Raw genomic sequence first — 18426 nt, 5'->3', positions numbered from 1 at the left:
CATTATTTAGATAGATTTCCTGATGCAACATACCTTTGTGTTTAAAGCACAAAAATACAAATATTCGCCAATTTTTTTCCTATCCTTGACAGACCAAACCCTACTCTGCAGTTTACACTGAAACTTCTTTTGATCTGAACATTGGGGCAGAGGCCACCACGTTGGAGGGGGTACAACACACAAGGAGCAGCTCCAGAAGTCGCACTGCAACTCCCAACATTTTTCAACAACAACTTGTGCTAAAGTAATGGAAAAGGAGAAGAATAATGCCCAATGTTAATTGCATTAGTCTTACCCTACAAAAAAAAATAACATTTCTGAAAAACAACTGAAAAGCCTAATTTCAGCAAGACTATGGATATGGAACAAAGATAATTGAATTACATGATAGTTCCACATTAAATATCACTAACCAAATAAAAACTAAAGCTACAAGACAGTTAAAGAATCACTAATCCCATTCCCAATTTAAAAGCAATTTAGATAAAATTACCAAACCACTAGAAATACACTTTAAAATACTTTAGTATATAAACACAAATGTGAACCTTCTACTATAGAAATTCAATATTAAACACCACTGAAAAACAGACTGCCTCTTTTAGATGAAATTATATACTTGTCAAATAAGCTTTTAAGAAATGAGAAACTATTTTTGTTAATTAGCATAAGTAACTTCAGCATTACCCCACACAAAGTGAAAAACAGATGTCTTACTTGCTCATAAAGTTGGCCAACACATAAAGACAATCCCGAGCTTTATTTTATTTTTTTTTTAATTTTGGTCATGTTTGACCTTTAGTTTGCAGGCTGTGGAACACAGGTCGTAAAAGCTTCCATGAAGATCAATATACTGAATTGCAAATACATGCAATATATAACTAAACACTTACAATCAGTGCATATATAAATGCTGCTTAGGTTATATACAATACAGTTCATTGCATATTATTTTTAGCCAATGATTACAGCTAAGCAGACACCAAGAAGAAACGGCTTAAGGATGAGCACTGTAGTTTTATGTCCTGTTACTGGCTTCAATTTCAGGGAGAAGCATTCCCTCACCCGACCTTGAGTGAAGGGAAAGGGAAACTTCGTATCCTGTTTGGATTTGAGAATAAATAATGGCATTCATCTATTAAAAGAATCTTCAGGAACCCCAGCTTTACAAGAAAAGCAAAACGATGGAATGGGATTTCAACCGGGATTAAACATGTCCAAGGTTATGCACTAAACTTTATTAAATGATGTTCATAAAATTGTATCTTCATAAATTGGCAAATACTTTTGCAATGAACAATGTTTTCTACATAATTCATCATTTGGTGTCAGCTTTAGAAGCTATGATAATTAAAATGCCATTTCATCATAATTACTAAACATTAGTCAAAACAAGGCTGTAAATGTTAGAAAGATTTATAAAACAGACAAAATGAGGATGATACACGGATCATGGATCAGCCCTGTGCATAATCCATTAAGTTTTCTTTTAAAACCTGAGGGCCCTTTGGCACAATGAAGGAACTGAATACCTGCAAACCCGTTCTAAACAGAGGCCTAATATACCATAACCCTACTGATCGGCTGCAGTGATGGTTAGGAGAGCTAGCTGCTGATCCTACGCAAGGGGGAAATGAGAATTAAAGCCCTTCCATCCTGCACAATGAAAGTACAATGGTGAAATTATAAACTCATTGCAGGCCAGCGATGCTTCCTGACTTCTCCGCACAGAGATCTTATAGCAGGACATAATTTCTAAACTCTAGTATATATGCAGAACATATATACTCTAGTATACATGCTCAAAATACAAAGATACATTGGTTTTCCAAGGGAAGTACATTTTTTAGGACTCTTACACTACCACACCTAAAATTCAACAGCCATGTAAGGGAATTGTTTTAGAAGTTATTTAATCACGATGCCAGAAAGATTCTTGCTAACTCAGTCAAGCAACAAATATTTATAGTTATCAGACTATAGTATTAGACCCATACATTAGACCCAAGTACTTTATAATGGCTTACTTTCCTCTGTAAGCTCCTTTTCCCAGCCAGCTAGTGAGAGGTAACTTCCCAAACGCCTTCTCTACAACTCGAGATCTCACTCTGAACCTGCATCTTTACACGGCTGAGATCAATTTCAGCAAATTCTCTGCCATTAGGCATCTATTTTTGGCAGCCTCATGGGCAAGTGCTTACAACACAGAGCCTGCTAAGGCATGCCAAGAGAGAGACACAGCAAGCAGTGTTCTATAACATATTCTGTGTGTCAACCCTACAGCTATACAGTGAAAGTATTGTCCAGACAACAATCCAAGCAGCGAGCTCTCCAGCCTGGCACAGACCGCTCCATAGACCTTTACCTACAGAACAATTCCAGGGATGCCCAGCCATTGCAACACACCACCACTTCCACCCGTCCCAAACAGTAACCACGCAAAATATGCCACACCAGTTACAGCTGGCGTTCCAGGCAGCACTCTCCCTTCTTCTGGGAAAAAAAATGAATAACCTCTGTATTCCCAAGGGAACAGAGACCCACTTCATTCCCCATCAGAGAAGATGGTAACCAGCTAATAAAAGCTGCAACAACAACAGTAATAGCGTTACATTAGAGACACTTGCAAGCTCTCTTTCCTCTGTATCAGTAGCTGCAGGTCAAGCTCTCTTCTCCCCGGTGGCCACAGGTCCAAGCTCACCTGTCTCTGACTGTGAACCTTCACCCTACAGGGTCTCTGCCATCTGAGAGCTTAGGAATTTCTTATAAAAAAACCTCTTTTAGCCCTGCTGTTCTCCTGTTACGTACATACTACTTAACTCCTCTGGTTTTGTTATTTCTTTTGCACTTCTAACTCAAGAAAATCACCCAGTCAATGCAAGCACTGGTTTTCACATTTCAGCTCTTCCTCATCACCAAAAGATAAGCAGTTTCTTGGTAAGAGTCTCAACAGTCCTTCCAAACCAGCAGGAGGCCCTTAGGCAAAGCCTGGTACTTCTTTTTTGCCCTCAGTGTTGAGCCGTAAGTACCTGCAACTCTCTTTGTCCAATGAAGACCCAGAGAAAGACAGAACCAGGATCCAAACGTGTCTCCGGATGACAGCACAGAGCATTACCCTCTGTAACACACGCTTGTCAGAGGCCAGGCTGACGTGACCACAAGCCAACACTGCCGTTACCAAAGCAACTTCTTCCCACCTTTTACCAGTCACCTATTCTCTTTCTTCATCCCGTGCCAGCACAACCATTTGCAAAACCACAGGGTAAACTAGATCAGGGGACTTGTCTGCTTGAATAATAACGGAGAATGAATGGGAAGGTTTCTCAAGTGATTCAGATTCCTGACCTGGCATGTTTCTGGACAGAAAAATCAAAGAGGAAAGACTCTTCAGTGGTAGCATTGGCTTAAGTGCCCCAAAACTATCACCTCAGAGATCAGGGAAGTTTTACGTAATTGAAATAAAAACCTCTTTCTGTTTGCACAAGAAGCCTGCTAAGTGGATGACAAAGAAATCCAGCCCCTCGATGTTTCAGTAGCAAATACCACTCTCCTGACTTCCAGGTACAAGAGAAATTATTGTGAAAAACCCTGCCGAGGGGGGAAGGAGAAGCCTGAGCACCAAAGTTTCCTTAACAATGCATGCTGAAGGCCTTGGGCATGAATCACTCTCATACAAAAGCTCTTATAACAGCAGCAAGATAATCTTTCCTTGCATTTACTGTACATGTATGAGAATGCAAACAATAGAGCAACAAATAAATCACATCAACTTGAAAAGTGCAGTAGATGATCTAACTTCACTGAAGTTCACATGAAGAGAGAAGATTGCATTTCATCAGGTATTTTTCTTTACCAGTGACCATAATAGCCAACTGCTTTCAAGATTAAGGAAAGTAAAACTATAAAAGGAAGGTAAGCATACTAGATAGGCTAGAGTAAGGATGGATTAAAATAGAAGAGACGGGCCTTTGACTTTGTTTAATGGGACCAAATCTACAACTTGCAGAACCCTATCACAGAGTCACAGAAATTCACACCGACAGGAACATCAGGAGACCATTTAATTCCTTGAGTTATAATTTGGTCTCACATTGGGGAAAGCCAATCAGTCAGTCATGACAGATGCCCACCTCACCTGTTGTTTAAAACACTCATTGTTGAAATGAGAAGACTTTTCTTAACATCGAATGTAAGTCCTTCTGACTACAATTTTAGGCCATACTTTTTTCTCCTATACAAAAAGTCCTTCAAAACTCATGGGGAGCTTCTTGTACCAGGCACAACTGGGGCAAACTGGATCCATATGTGAATTCACCTGCCTATTTAAGTTTCTGAAAGATGGGGCTGCTTGAGAAGTGACCACACAAAACTTCAAATACTCTTCAGCCCACATTAAAAGCCACAACTATTTATTCAATCAATATGGCTCTCTTCATCTACAATTAAAATACCAGTTTTATTATCAAATGTCCACCGTCTCCTCACAAGGTAAGTGACAATAACCCATGCCCACCAATGTACTCTACTTTCCCAATTTCCGTTCTCTTTGAAAGAAAACTCCCTATAGGTAGGTGCCAGCATTGGAAAGGTGACAAGAAAGCACCTCCATCCCTGCCCTATTATTCATGATTCATTTTCAGAACTTGCTGAATGCATGCATTCAGTTTGAGGGTCCCATCTCAGCAGACAGTCAATATTTCAAAGAACGAACCAGAAAAAGAGAATTAAAAAACCCCAAGCCCCAACAACCACCTTTTACTGAAAATCTGGTGTTAAATGACAAAATCAAGGATGGAGAAAGTTCCTGCCTCCCCCTCCTCCAAGGGTTTTACAAATTTCAAATGCTTTTTAATGTGTTTATTACATCAGTGATTGCTATAGCAATAGAAAAACAAAGTCAAGAAATATAGTTGGTAAATTCAAGACAGGTTGAAGAACATTTTGCAACTCACTTCCCCTGTCCCACCCCTGGGTTTTGGAGCTACCAGCTGTAGGCAGAAATCAATGTTCACCTTCACACTGCTGCAACGACCCTGTGCGTCTATTTTCTTTTGATCACGCAAGAGTACGCCACTCACAAGGAAAGTGTTTTCTTGAACCTACTTGTCTCTGATATTTTCCAAACATTCTACTAACTCTTTTATTCCTTAAAAGAAGTATGAGAGAATACAGTGATCAGGACAATTTATTGTTAAGAGCAATTAATTTTTGAGGCTACAGTGCAAGGTGTTTGTGATCCATCACTGTAGCATCGTTTATTAAAACAAGCAAATCAAACTCAAGGACTCCAGAGCACAGCCCTAGGGCACATGAAAGAAGAGCACCACCATGCACATGAAGATCAATTACAGTTAATTGCACAAATATTCATTTTGGTTGGGGGACGAACTCACTCCGTGGGTAAAACCAATACTACTTTTTTCCTTTACTGGATTCCAGGTCAAGGGTATAACTAAAAAGCCTCTTTCAACTGCCTTACATGTGCAAGATATATACATATTTAAGAGCCTCCATTAGGCTTGCTGCCAAACCAAAGTTAAATCTGAGTGTAACAGTTAAAGGTATAATTTTAAGCGTGAAGTCATGGCACCCACAGCTGTAAACATATCTCAACACTATTCCATTCTTTAGTGTGATTCATAGGAAAAACAAGCAAATTGCTCTGGCTTCACTTATGTTAAAGGAATCGCTTGGTTTCTACAGTTTACAATTTTATCTTATTGTCATGTGCAGATAAGGTCTGCTAAGTTTGAGTAATTTTTGGAAACATGGATCATATTAGAAAAAAAACCCAAAGCAAGTCTGAAGTGAAAAAAAGAGTAATTTGAGATGTCCCACTAAAACCAGACTTTCCTACACAGACTTGGTTAAGGCTCAGACAGGCATTTTAAAGTTGTAACTGGAGAATAATTCTGCTGTTTATCAGACACAGAGCTCAGAACAATGTTTTCACACTATTAGGTACCAAATATTTTTTTTTTTCTTTTATGCAACCAAACCCAAACACAACTAAAAAACCCAATTCACTCTTCTACCGTGTCCAGAAAGCTGCTTTCCTACAACTCTCCCCCCAAAACCAAACACCAAGCTCCCAGTTAAATTGCTAAGAGAAAACACTCCTCTGAGCTCACTTGGAAAATAAACTGAAGCATACTGCCAGTAAGGCACTGGGAGAGAGGATCTTGCAAAAAAACCATTTTCTGTTAAAAACATTATCTGAGCTGCCCTTCTAGTTCACCTGACTGTTTGCCAACAGAACAAAGGATTACATGTTTCACAGCATTTAAGAATTACAGTAACTGGAAGATTTCCAGATTTCATATTCAGCTTGGACCACTCACTTCCCCACAGGACTGGGAGCACGACTTCCAGTCCTTGCATGGAAGCGTAAGAATACCTTACTCATTCAAAGGAGCGGTATTTTCAACCAACACAGAACAGCGTCCCTGTACGTCAAAAGCATCCTCAGCTCCTGATCTCCCCACCACTCTGGTGGAATCACACTAAACAGGATACTTGGAAGCAAAATTTGCAATCAGCGGTTAACGGAGAAAAATTACATCTTCAGTAAGTTGTACTGGACACACGTATCTGTTTGAGTATTAAGTAGCCAGAACCAAAACAAATATCCAAAACCACGCTGAATGTCTTTGACATTGCTCCAACAGAAAATACAGGCTTTTTGATTTCATACTATCCATTTGTAGACTGAATAGGAGCCTGGATACATAATTTTCACCTCTTACCTATAGACAAAAATAAATTTACTTTTTTGAGGTTCATTGTTTTATTGAGGAGGGTTGGTTGGTTGGTTGATTTGGTTTGGGTTGGGGTTTTTGCTCTAAAACAGACAAACAAAAAAGGACATGGGAACCTCCCCTTCTTTCTTTCTCAAAGAAAGAAAAAACAAGTTGTCATGAAAAACAGGGCATGCTTTTACCGCTAAATGTATGTCACCACCAGTCAAGGAATCCTCTCCAGAGGTAGATTTTGATACAGTATCACAAGTATAAATGACTTCAAACATTTTTTGAAAATGTGAACAAAACATCCATACAACGATGTCTGCAATAATGGATCCCCATGGAAGAACAGTTAGTAGGTATCATTTCAATGAGTTAAAACTGAACAAGAATATATGGAAAAAACACATCTGATAACAAAACACAGAGCCTGTTAGCAGTGAATGTTTTACTCAATTTTGTATTTTAATTGTGTCATTTTTATTTTAACTGAGCTGTTGCAGATCAGCTAACTTGTCCCAGAACACTGGCATATTACTACAGAGCAGCCCCAGCAAATTGCTGAGCCAAGGCACAGCCCTGGTTTTATTTTTTAAAACAATTAATACTTTTACAGTTACAACTTTTACCCCTTCTTGACAGTTAAATCTAAAGGACTCCAGCTTAAGATAGATTTACCTATGTTGGTTTGAAAATCAAAAGTCTGAGACAAGAGAGACTTAACAGGCCAGCCCTACACTGTAAATTTTAGCCACCTTAAGTTAGGGCACCTCTGACTTCAGCAACTTAATAGAGCTCTGCCAACAAAACCTCCTTTTTAAAACATTTTCCATTACAATTAGCTTGGGTTTTGCTACTAAAACTTATTTTATTCATGGGCAGGAAAAGAAGAAAAAGGTGGAGAAATTACCCCAGCAAACTAGCAAGCTGACCTAGTAAATTATTGTTTTGTGAAGTGAGTTTTCATTCAGGCCAGCAGTTGCACAATTACTAGGTATGACACAAAGACGAAAGGAGTCAGCATGTGGCCAGGGATGAGGTGGGACTAAAACCCTTTCAGGAGCATCTTACAGGGTGCTTACTAAGACCTAACTGCAGCACAGACACCTGTAATCCAAGGTTTACTGGAGCTAATGTAAATTAAACAAAGCTAACATTCCTATTTCCCTGTAACTAACCTTCTACCCAAAAGTTAGCACTGGTTTAATTAAGTTAGTTTTCAAAACAGACCACAGGTACTGTAGTTGCTGCAATCTATGACAATATTTGACATTTGGTGCCATTTCGGTCCTTCCATATTTGTTTTCTCTAGTAAACTCCAGTTGCAGCATGCAGTAGTATCCAACTCCTGAAAACTGTAATAACGTTATCTGTCCCCGCAAGCCGTTTGAGCACCCGTACACTTTCATAATCCCCAGCTTTCCAGATGCCTTTGCTACAGCTGCACAGTCCTACCACAGCGTAACATCTTGAGGCACTGGCCATCCATTAACAAGACTGTGAAGTAAACCCCAGCATCATTAACAGTTAAGGGTATTCAGTGAGGTACAACAACAGTAGCCATACTGCATTTGCAAGGGCCAAACTATTAATATGTTAAAAAACATGCTTCATGCAAATGAGAAAGAGACATAAGACTCATTTGCTGAACTAAGTAAAGCAATTGTCTTGTCTGTAATTGTCTTCATAGTTTACCAATTTATAGAAGACTTCATTGTACTGCAGAGGATAGATTCAAGTTTTGTTGTAATACCATATAAATTGCCAAACAAAAATATTAATATAATGCTTTTGTGGAATAATTAAGATTAGAAAATATCAGAACAAGATGTAAATATATAACTATGAAAGTATGCGTAAACATACGTATGAGACATCTGACGAAGCAAGAAGGTTGCGGCTTAGCCACAAGAACAAACTGACCACATAGGAAGACTTTCCTCATCTGGAAAACTCTTTCCACCTTCCACAAATAATCAAGAGGAGGATTGGAGGGAGGGAGAAGAGAGGAGGTCAAATCAAGATCTGTTATGCACAATCCTTTCCTGCCAGAGCCACAAGCATTTTTCTTTATGTAAACTTTCAGATTCCAACAGACCAGTGAACTCTGCAAAGGTCAGTCCAATATTTAGCCTGCCCCAAAGCTTTGCTGAAACAGCTCTTCTATCTAAATTACTACTTTCAACTGTATGAATTTTCCAAAAATAGCCCTTTTTACATCAGAAAAAAAAGGCAAATCAAATGAGTGGTTACTGTAATTCAAGTCTACAGAGTACCACTGTGCAAGCTGTCTACAGTTTTATGCTAGACAGCCTCATCATGGTCCAAACAATATTGTGCTTTCAGGAAGGCCCGTTTGGAAATGTCAGTGGTTATCCCTGGCGCAGGAAAGTCTTCTGCAATTTTGACAGCTGAAACCTTTTTGGATTATAAAGGTATCAATTTATATCCCAGTCATATACGCAACCCAGAGTTTTCAATCACTTGGTAGTACAGTTCTGCATTAGACAGAAGGCTGCTTAGTGCTAGGTTTCGTTTTATGGCGCTTATTCTAGTCACAGGAAGAAAATAAAAACTTCCCTAGTGTCTTCACCTTAGGCTCCCATCTATGTTTTGATCTCTGTAAGCCTTTTCCTACTTAACAGAAAAGCTCATTAATAATGACTAAAATCACCTAAAACATGAGGATGGCTCCCTACTTCCAGTTTACAATAAAATACATTTACTGCTTGAAGAAGTACAAGTGTCTTCTGCGCAAGAATCCCCCAATCAGTAACAAAGCCTCGTCCAAGCTATAGAGCGAGATGTCTACAACCGAATGGTTACTGCTGCCAGCCACAGCACAGTCAGAGAAGATTCAGTGTGGGCTGAATGTGGGTATTTTGCTCTTACAGGAGCAGGAAGACCTGTTCCGAGCAGGGTTAGAAGCCACTGCAGTGAAAATGCTGACAAGCAATTTATATCGTGACTCAACATTGTTAACACAGCTACTACAGCACAAGTTATTACTGCCAGCCAACAGCATCTCAGAGGACCTTAAGCCATAACAAAAAGTTGTCCAAGCTGATAAAACATGGGAGTTTTCATTATTTGGAATTAAATATTTGTCCCAATCTTCACTGCTGCTCCATCTGGACCAGGAAGACAGTGGTGAGCAAGTTCTCTCACCTCTGTCTCACAATTAAGAGATTTATATTTACTTTGCAAGCTGTCGCCAAACAATTAACGTATCACCTCTGACAATAACGTGTCTTACACACACACATAAAAAATTGTTTGACTAAGAAAAAACCCCCAAAAAACCCAAACCACCAAACCCCCAAACCCAACCTTCTCTCCCACATATTCCCAGAGCACCAAAATAAGCTCATTTCATTGGTCATACTGAACTAGCCTTACTTCCGAGTACTTTAAAACTGTGCCACTCAGACTTTAAGTTTCTCTAAATTTAGAAAAGTGAGTGATAGTAAGACTTCAGCTCTACACTTGCTCATCTCAAGAACAACAAAAAGCTTCTTGGCTCTGTAGCAGACTGAAAATTCTATGGTAGTATCAGATTACTTTGGCGCGCGCACACACACACACACACAAATCAAACACCTAAAATGAATCAATCTATTCTCCAAACATACAAAAACGATCAAAAGGCATATTGATGTAACTTGTGTGCCTGGAGAAGAGGAGGCTGAAGGGAGACCTTATCGCCCTCTACAACTACCTGAAACGAGGTACATGTAGTTATAATGAAAAGCTTTACTTAAAGTCTCACACCAGGTTTTCTGTAATACTGTAATGATAATATTTCATGGTTCTAGTACTTAATTTGTTGAGGAATAATGCAATGCTGTTTGGAAAACCAGAAGTGTAATTCTAAACAAACAAACAAACAAAAAAAATCCAACAGCAACATATTTTGCTTTTTAAAAAGCAAATGCGAGGCAACTTCTTCACAATGAATAAACTTCTTTAAACAAGCAAAAAAATTCAAGCATCAATTATCATTAGGATCTACATTACCGGTATGTCAAACAGCAGCTTTTCGCTGCTGAATGGATCCCACCCACAGAGAATGCACAAAGCCGTATTTGAACACACAGCAATTCCCATGATTAGTTCAGTTACAACTGAGGCGATGGAGGGGGGAAATTAAGCTTTAAACTGGGATTTTGCTCCTGTTCTGATGCAAGTCATTGACTCCCTATTAACCTGAGTTAAAATTCTCATACCCACAAGTACATGACACACTCCACACAGCCTCTTAATCAAAGGGAAAGAATGGCTATTTTACTTAGCGCAGAAAGAAAACAGAAATAAGTGAAGCAGAGCGCTACATGTATTTATTACAGGAAGAAAATTTCTGAGTATAAAGCAGCAAAATGATACGCTACAACGAAATCCAGACAATGCAGAGTGTTTCCAAGGCACCTGTGCCAAAGGCTCGATGACTCAGGGTAGCGTGAAGCTAGGAAACAGAACTTCAGCTTAAATTGTTAGTATGGCACTAAATACATATAAACAGACTCTAATGCAATTAACTTGTTAAAACTGTGTATGATTTAGTACATAAGTCAATTAAGGTTTTACACTATAAGCATTATGATTTTCCCATACTACTGAGCCTACTAATACTAATATCTTGGGTAGACACTTCTGTAGTCACATTTTTCCAGAGGTGTTCTTTCCTCTTACTTTCTCTTCTTTCTAATACTATTTTATAAGAGCAAACAATAAAAACAGCAGAGGAAGAATAGAGGACTATTAAGGGAGAAGACAGGCACTGGTATTTAAGTGTGAATTTAGTTTTAGCGTAAGCAGAATTATCAGCCTGTCACTGGAATGAGTGCAGAGAAGAGTTTCTAAGATGACTAGGAGAGATAAGAACTGAGTTTATTTAGCCTAAAAAAATACACGGTAAGAGGGGAAGCTGGCACACAGGCAAAAGGAAACACCAACTGGTGGAACTAGGAGAATAAAATGACCTAAAATTGTTTTACTAGCAATAGGGAAATTCACATTCTTTCCCAACACCAAATGGTAAACTGATCCAGTTGAACAAATCGCCCCCCCCCCCATAATCCAAGTTCATTTTCAGATTAACAGCTCCATAGTCAAACAAACACCAGTGACAACACCAGAGATGGCAGTTCTTCCACTTCCATGCATTGTGCTTTTGGTGGGGAAACGAAAACCCAAAGAACACAAGAAACATACGGAACCATTCCAAACATATTATCCAGTATGTTCTCTTCAGTCCTGAGAAACAAGAAAAAGAAGGAGGACGTGTCCTACTGCTCTTTTGTACTCATTCTAAACAGTAGAGGTTTAATGAAACGATAATGTTCAGAGAGGTTATTAGAGACATCTCACATACTGAGCCTCTGGACATTGCTGGGGGTTATTAACAGCAAACTTTCATAACAGCAGCTCTCATGTATTCAACATTGCACCACATAAACCTTTTGGACAAATTAAAGTATGTGAGGCTTCATGTACAGGACCAAGTGAAATTTATATTTGACCAGTAACAAACTATGCCCACCTGAAAATGTAACTAGTTTTATCAGGGATATTGTAATTTCAGTAGGTAACATTCTTCTTCTACAAACACAGAACGTACACACCAAATCCAGTGTCAGACAACACAGGGTGAGGCTGTAGTATTTCTGCAAGCCCAGGGGTAACTAGGTTCAAAAGCTACTAGAAATCCCAAAGGAAAACAAAAATATTATTTTTACTGGACAAAATGTTTGCCTTTTAAAAAGCAAACTTCATCAAGATCACATTACACAGGAAAGTAAGTTCTCTCCTACTCACGGGGTCATCCATTAATTTGCAATGGTCATCCTAAAGACACAACTGATGCTCCATAGCAAAAGGACCCAAGATAATAATTCCTGTTCGTATCTCCCTCTTAGTGTAACATTCATTTTATTTCATTAATTGAAACTGTACTCATTTGTTGTACACTAGACAAACTGGAACACATCAGAGCAGTGATCCGCTTCTAATAAAATGGTTTTACTTAGGTACTCATTAAATGTTACAGCAGAGTCAGATTAAATCTTCAACAACAGAACTCTAATCCAGACAGAAGTCCAATCCAGCACTGCTAGGAGCAGCCATATCAGATTTTTCAGGTGTTATTAAAAGCCATGACACTTCCAACCACATGGATAGAAAGGAAAACTCGTAAATACAAGTCAGGTTAATTTCTATTTTTCCAATCTTTAACAGAATTGCTTTGAAAAGTGCAAACTGACACTTTTGTACGAGTCCTGAAGCTCACTGAAACAATAGTCTCTAATTTTTACATTAACTTAAAATAATTTCCCTAAGGATTAGGGAATTAATAGCTCAATACTTTTAGAAAGCATACAGAACCACTGGGCTTGATAGGGATGTCCATGTACCGGCAGGCTCAGAATGACTTAATACAAGCCTGGCATCTAGGAGCTACCGTAAAACCAACACTGTCTGGGTTTGAAGACATGCTGCTGATACTGTAGTAGAGGACGCAGCTTTCCAGGAAATTTCACATGCTGGAAGCCTAAATGCTGATCCTTCAGCATCTATTTCAATTCACATTTTCATGTAATATATGTAGTAAACAACAAAATACAAATCAAAGTGAGTGACCAGATTTAAGCATTTCAAATAAACATTAACAGTCTTTTCAAGCCAGCAAAGCTATCATAACACATACAAGTAAAATCAAACAGTAATCGTGGAAAGGAGCAATCTTGCGTTAGATTGCTGGAGAAACATAAGATTTTCAATACATAAATGAGAGGCTTTGAAATCCTCAAGGGGTACATAAACCACCCACAGATCAGTTAGTTAAAAGAATTGCCTCTCACCACAAATATATTTACCATCATATCAACAATACTAGAAAATCGATATAGTACCTAAAATTTGAAAATCTTAAGTTTTCCTGCTTGAGGGGGAAAAAAGTGTAGAGCTAAAGATAGTAAAAATGTATTTAAAAAACTAAAAAGGGAATGTCACAGTTCTCTAAGCAGCACCTGGAAACTGATAAGGGGGAAAAACACACATCAGTTGCAAATGGAATTTTTTAGCAATCAGTATTGCCGAAATTTGGAATGTCAAAACACAGCAGCATATGTGCAGAGAACTCTTGTTCTGGCCCTTCAAGTTTCAAGCCAGGCTGCCAGGACACATTTTTAAAGCAGTATTCTGTACGATCAAGGGTGTAAGACAGCTCATATGAAACAGAAGTCTAGCTCTCTACAAAGTTATTTCAGTCAAACACATTTAATTTTCAGAACTTTCTGGGGTGTTTTCCCCATACACATACCATGTATATAGGAATGCCTTAAAACCAGAATGTACAACCTAAGTTTTCTTCCTAAATCCTATACTGTACCCGTAATATTTTTGTAGTTTCTGAATCCATAAGACTGTTTAACACTGATAGAGGACAGTTTTCTACTAATCAACCTCTATCAAAAATCTACTTTTTTTTCAGCCAGAATGCAAACATCGGAGTCTTAGAAACATTACAAATATATTTCTTATGTCCCCCATAACCATTCCTTCCTTTCTAACTCCTTCCTGCTCGGTTTCATCCTTGTTATGGATTCCCATGTCTCAAAGCCACCTACAAAAATACTACAGAGGCAAATCCTCCCAATATCCTTCAGTAATCCTCAGAGTTACTTTAAGCAACAGAGCAGTCTGAAAATACCAGAGTCCCCTGGGAAGCCAGGGGTTACATGCTGGTGCACTGCATTCATATTTCTGCTGATATTTCTTGCTCAGGAACAAAATACTTTCCTGGAAAAGGTTTTGTAGCGAACATCCATATGTTTAACCTTCCTAAAAATAACCGAGTTCACCCTTGGAACACTCCTTTTAATCCCAGAGCATCTCACAGGCAAAAGCACTCACACCACAACTAGAAGAAGACAAACACAACTCCAACAGAAGTTAAACTCAGAAAAACGTAGCAGCAAGATGACAAAGCTCACTCAAACATATTTGCATTTTTTTGTTGTTAGTTTGAGCCACCACATACATAAGCCACCTACTAAATTTAGACATAATTCATAAATTGTCACTTTGCTTTCATTCCTATAACTAAAAACTACATGCTATTTTGAGTCCATAACAATATCAAAATGCTATTTCACAGCATTGTTCAGATTTGAATGCACAAAGTGATGAACAAAGTAAAACTGATAATTTAAAAGTATCACTTAACCATCCTTAACATTTTATTTGAAAACTACGTTTACATAAGAAGTAAAGCACAGCGGGGATGTATCTACCATAAATTTTAAGCTGCTTTTGAAACACTATTTCATTACTACTTGGTGTTTGGGGGACTTTTAGGTTAAGATTTTATGCATTAGCAACTGCATCTTGGTTTTTTTGAAATATCAAAAGAGAAAATTATCTTAATCAATGTGTAAGTGATTCACTTTCATCAGGCATGCATAAAGTTGCAAATCAAATACTACAATCAGACACAGAAAAGTAAATTAAATACATTTCATTCACAGACATAAATTCTAAAAGTTTACAGAAACAAAAGACACAGAACGCAGAAGAAGAAATATAATGCTGATTCTGGACATTCAAAAAGTAATTTTAATATTTGAAGTTTATAAGTAACATCTAGCTGGAACAAACTCATGCTCTGTGTGTTAATTTATTAAGGTTTCTGAATCCATAAGACTGTTTAACACTGATAGAGGACAGTTTTCTACTAATCAACCTCTATCAAAAATCTACTTTTTTTTCAGCCAGAATGCAAACATCGGAGTCTTAGAAACATTACAAATATATTTCTTATGTCCCCCATAACCATTCCTTCCTTTCTAACTCCTTCCTGCTCGGTTTCATCCTTGTTATGGATTCCCATGTCTCAAAGCCACCTACAAAAATACTACAGAGGCAAATCCTCCCAATATCCTTCAGTAATCCTCAGAGTTACTTTAAGCAACAGAGCAGTCTGAAAATACCAGAGTCCCCTGGGAAGCCAGGGGTTACATGCTGGTGCACTGCATTCATATTTCTGCTGATATTTCTTGCTCAGGAACAAAATACTTTCCTGGAAAAGGTTTTGTAGCGAACATCCATATGTTTAACCTTCCTAAAAATAACCGAGTTCACCCTTGGAACACTCCTTTTAATCCCAGAGCATCTCACAGGCAAAAGCACTCACACCACAACTAGAAGAAGACAAACACAACTCCAACAGAAGTTAAACTCAGAAAAACGTAGCAGCAAGATGACAAAGCTCACTCAAACATATTTGCATTTTTTTGTTGTTAGTTTGAGCCACCACATACATAAGCCACCTACTAAATTTAGACATAATTCATAAATTGTCACTTTGCTTTCATTCCTATAACTAAAAACTACATGCTATTTTGAGTCCATAACAATATCAAAATGCTATTTCACAGCATTGTTCAGATTTGAATGCACAAAGTGATGAACAAAGTAAAACTGATAGTTTAAAAGTATCACTTAACCATCCTTAACATTTTATTTGAAAACTACGTTTACATAAGAAGTAAAGCACAGCGGGGATGTATCTACCATAAATTTTAAGCTGCTTTTGAAACACTATTTCATTACTACTTGGTGTTTGGGGGACTTTTAGGTTAAGATTTTATGCATTAGCAACTGCATCTTGGTTTTTTTGAAATATCAAAAGAGAAAATTATCTTAATCAATGTGTAAGTGATTCACTTTCATCAGGCATGCATAAAGTTGCAAATCAAATACTACAATCAGACACAGAAAAGTAAATTAAATACATTTCATTCACAGACATAAATTCTAAAAGTTTACAGAAACAAAAGACACAGAACGCAGAAGAAGAAATATAATGCTGATTCTGGACATTCAAAAAGTAATTTTAATATTTGAAGTTTATAAGTAACATCTAGCTGGAACAAACTCATGCTCTGTGTGTTAATTTATTAAGGAAAAAAAAAAAATCAGTTCTGCTCAAATTCATCCCAAGCTAGAAAATAAAACCCCACAACACTCTGAAAAGTGTGATTTCAGTCTACATACAAGTACTAATACCTACAATACAGCCATGTAACTGTCACTCTTGCGTAGCTGCTAGTGGGTGAAAATATCAAAAGCCTCAGGCTGAGAAACAGGTAGGAGCTTTGGAATTTCTCTCTATTTAATATTAGCCTTTCCCAGATTCCAACAGTGAGGATCCAAGTGACTGCCTGAGACTTGATATCAGAGATCCCAGATCGTCCAGACCAGATTTTTGACAAGCGTAGCAAATGGAGGAGGAGCTTCCCCAAGTCTAGGAAAAAACCACAGCTAAAGTCCCATGCCGCTATACCTGAAAAGAAGCACACAAACACGCAAAAGACTTTCCCTTTAGGAAAGTGAGCCGAGGCTGATGACAAGGCATAAGCTGCTCTAACACTCCACGGGAAACAAAGCACAGGCTTCAGCAGTTTAAAATCAAAACAGGACAAAGTTTAAGACATTTTTCCTGCCTGTTTAAAAAACCACAGCTAAAGTCCCATGCCGCTATACCTGAAAAGAAGCACACAAACACGCAAAAGACTTTCCCTTTAGGAAAGTGAGCCGAGGCTGATGACAAGGCATAAGCTGCTCTAACACTCCACGGGAAACAAAGCACAGGCTTCAGCAGTTTAAAATCAAAACAGGACAAAGTTTAAGACATTTTTCCTGCCTGTTTTGTTTCCTATATTTTAGGAAAGTTCTAAATCAACATATCTGAAATGCAGGAAAAGCAAATAATTATGTAAAGGGAACAAAGCTGAGCAACATCTTAATGTGAGAAAATAACAAAAAAGTGACAGATGTGATTTCTGGATGAAAAACTGAAGAGAACTTTTCCTTATTCAGGACTTAACACTGGCTTGTTCAAATGTTTTCCTCTAATCTCTCCAGAAATTACTGTAACAGCACAACTCTTGGAAAGCACATTTTCAACCCCAAACTAGTTCTAAAAATACTAAACACATACAGAGCCACGCTCATGACACACCTCTTACGGCAAGGGCTCACATTTATTTGTGATACTGCAGGAGATGCTTATGACACTGCAGTTGTGCAAGTCCGAGCGAAGTTTTCAGACAGCAATTAGGACTTGCTGACACCTCAGTAGATGAATGGGAATGCTTGCCTTTTTTTCAACTGTTGTGCTCTCTACAAATCTGTTTGAGATGTTCAGTCAAATGGTGTTGTAGCAAATAGGTACAGAGATTATTCGAGTCCTCCCACTTAGGGCATCTGAAGCACTTCATTTACAAGAGCATGCTCCCTACGCAGTCAGTGAAGAGAGGCACACTTCTACCAAGGCTTTGGAATTATCCACTGGTCTCTCCATTCAGTTCAGGTATTTATGCAGTCCTAAATTTGGAGTTTAAAATTAAGATCATGCGAATCACCACCCCATAATTTCTGAAACAGATATGAGTAAGAATTCAATAATCTACATAAACTTTGTTGAATAGTTGGCATTTTCTTTCTCTGATTAATAACTTATTGTGAAGCTAAGAAATACATCGATTGACACTAGTATGATTTTGGAAAACTACATAAAAAACACATAGATAATCCAAAATAGTTTTCACCCAATTTAGCTCATGATGAAGCCAGTCTTCATTCTTTTCTCTTTTGACAGCTCTCACTTACTATGTTCACCTAA

The 18426-nt window shown here is 38.1% G+C and overlaps 1 protein-coding gene across 6 annotated transcripts in view; it reads right to left on the bottom strand.

The window, feature by feature from the left end:
• The window catches only part of LOC104129890 (signal peptide peptidase-like 3), a 59279-nt gene that overhangs the window by 24809 nt on the left and 16044 nt on the right, over positions 1-18426 (bottom strand). The window lies entirely within an intron of this gene.

This window comes from Egretta garzetta, unplaced genomic scaffold (assembly GCF_000687185.1).
Source record: "Egretta garzetta isolate BGI_Z169 unplaced genomic scaffold, ASM68718v1 scaffold7, whole genome shotgun sequence".
In the NCBI taxonomy this organism is placed as follows: Eukaryota; Metazoa; Chordata; class Aves; order Pelecaniformes; family Ardeidae; genus Egretta; species Egretta garzetta.
The sequence above is the reverse complement of the archived record's forward strand: the minus strand, read 5'-3'. Positions and strand labels throughout refer to the sequence as shown.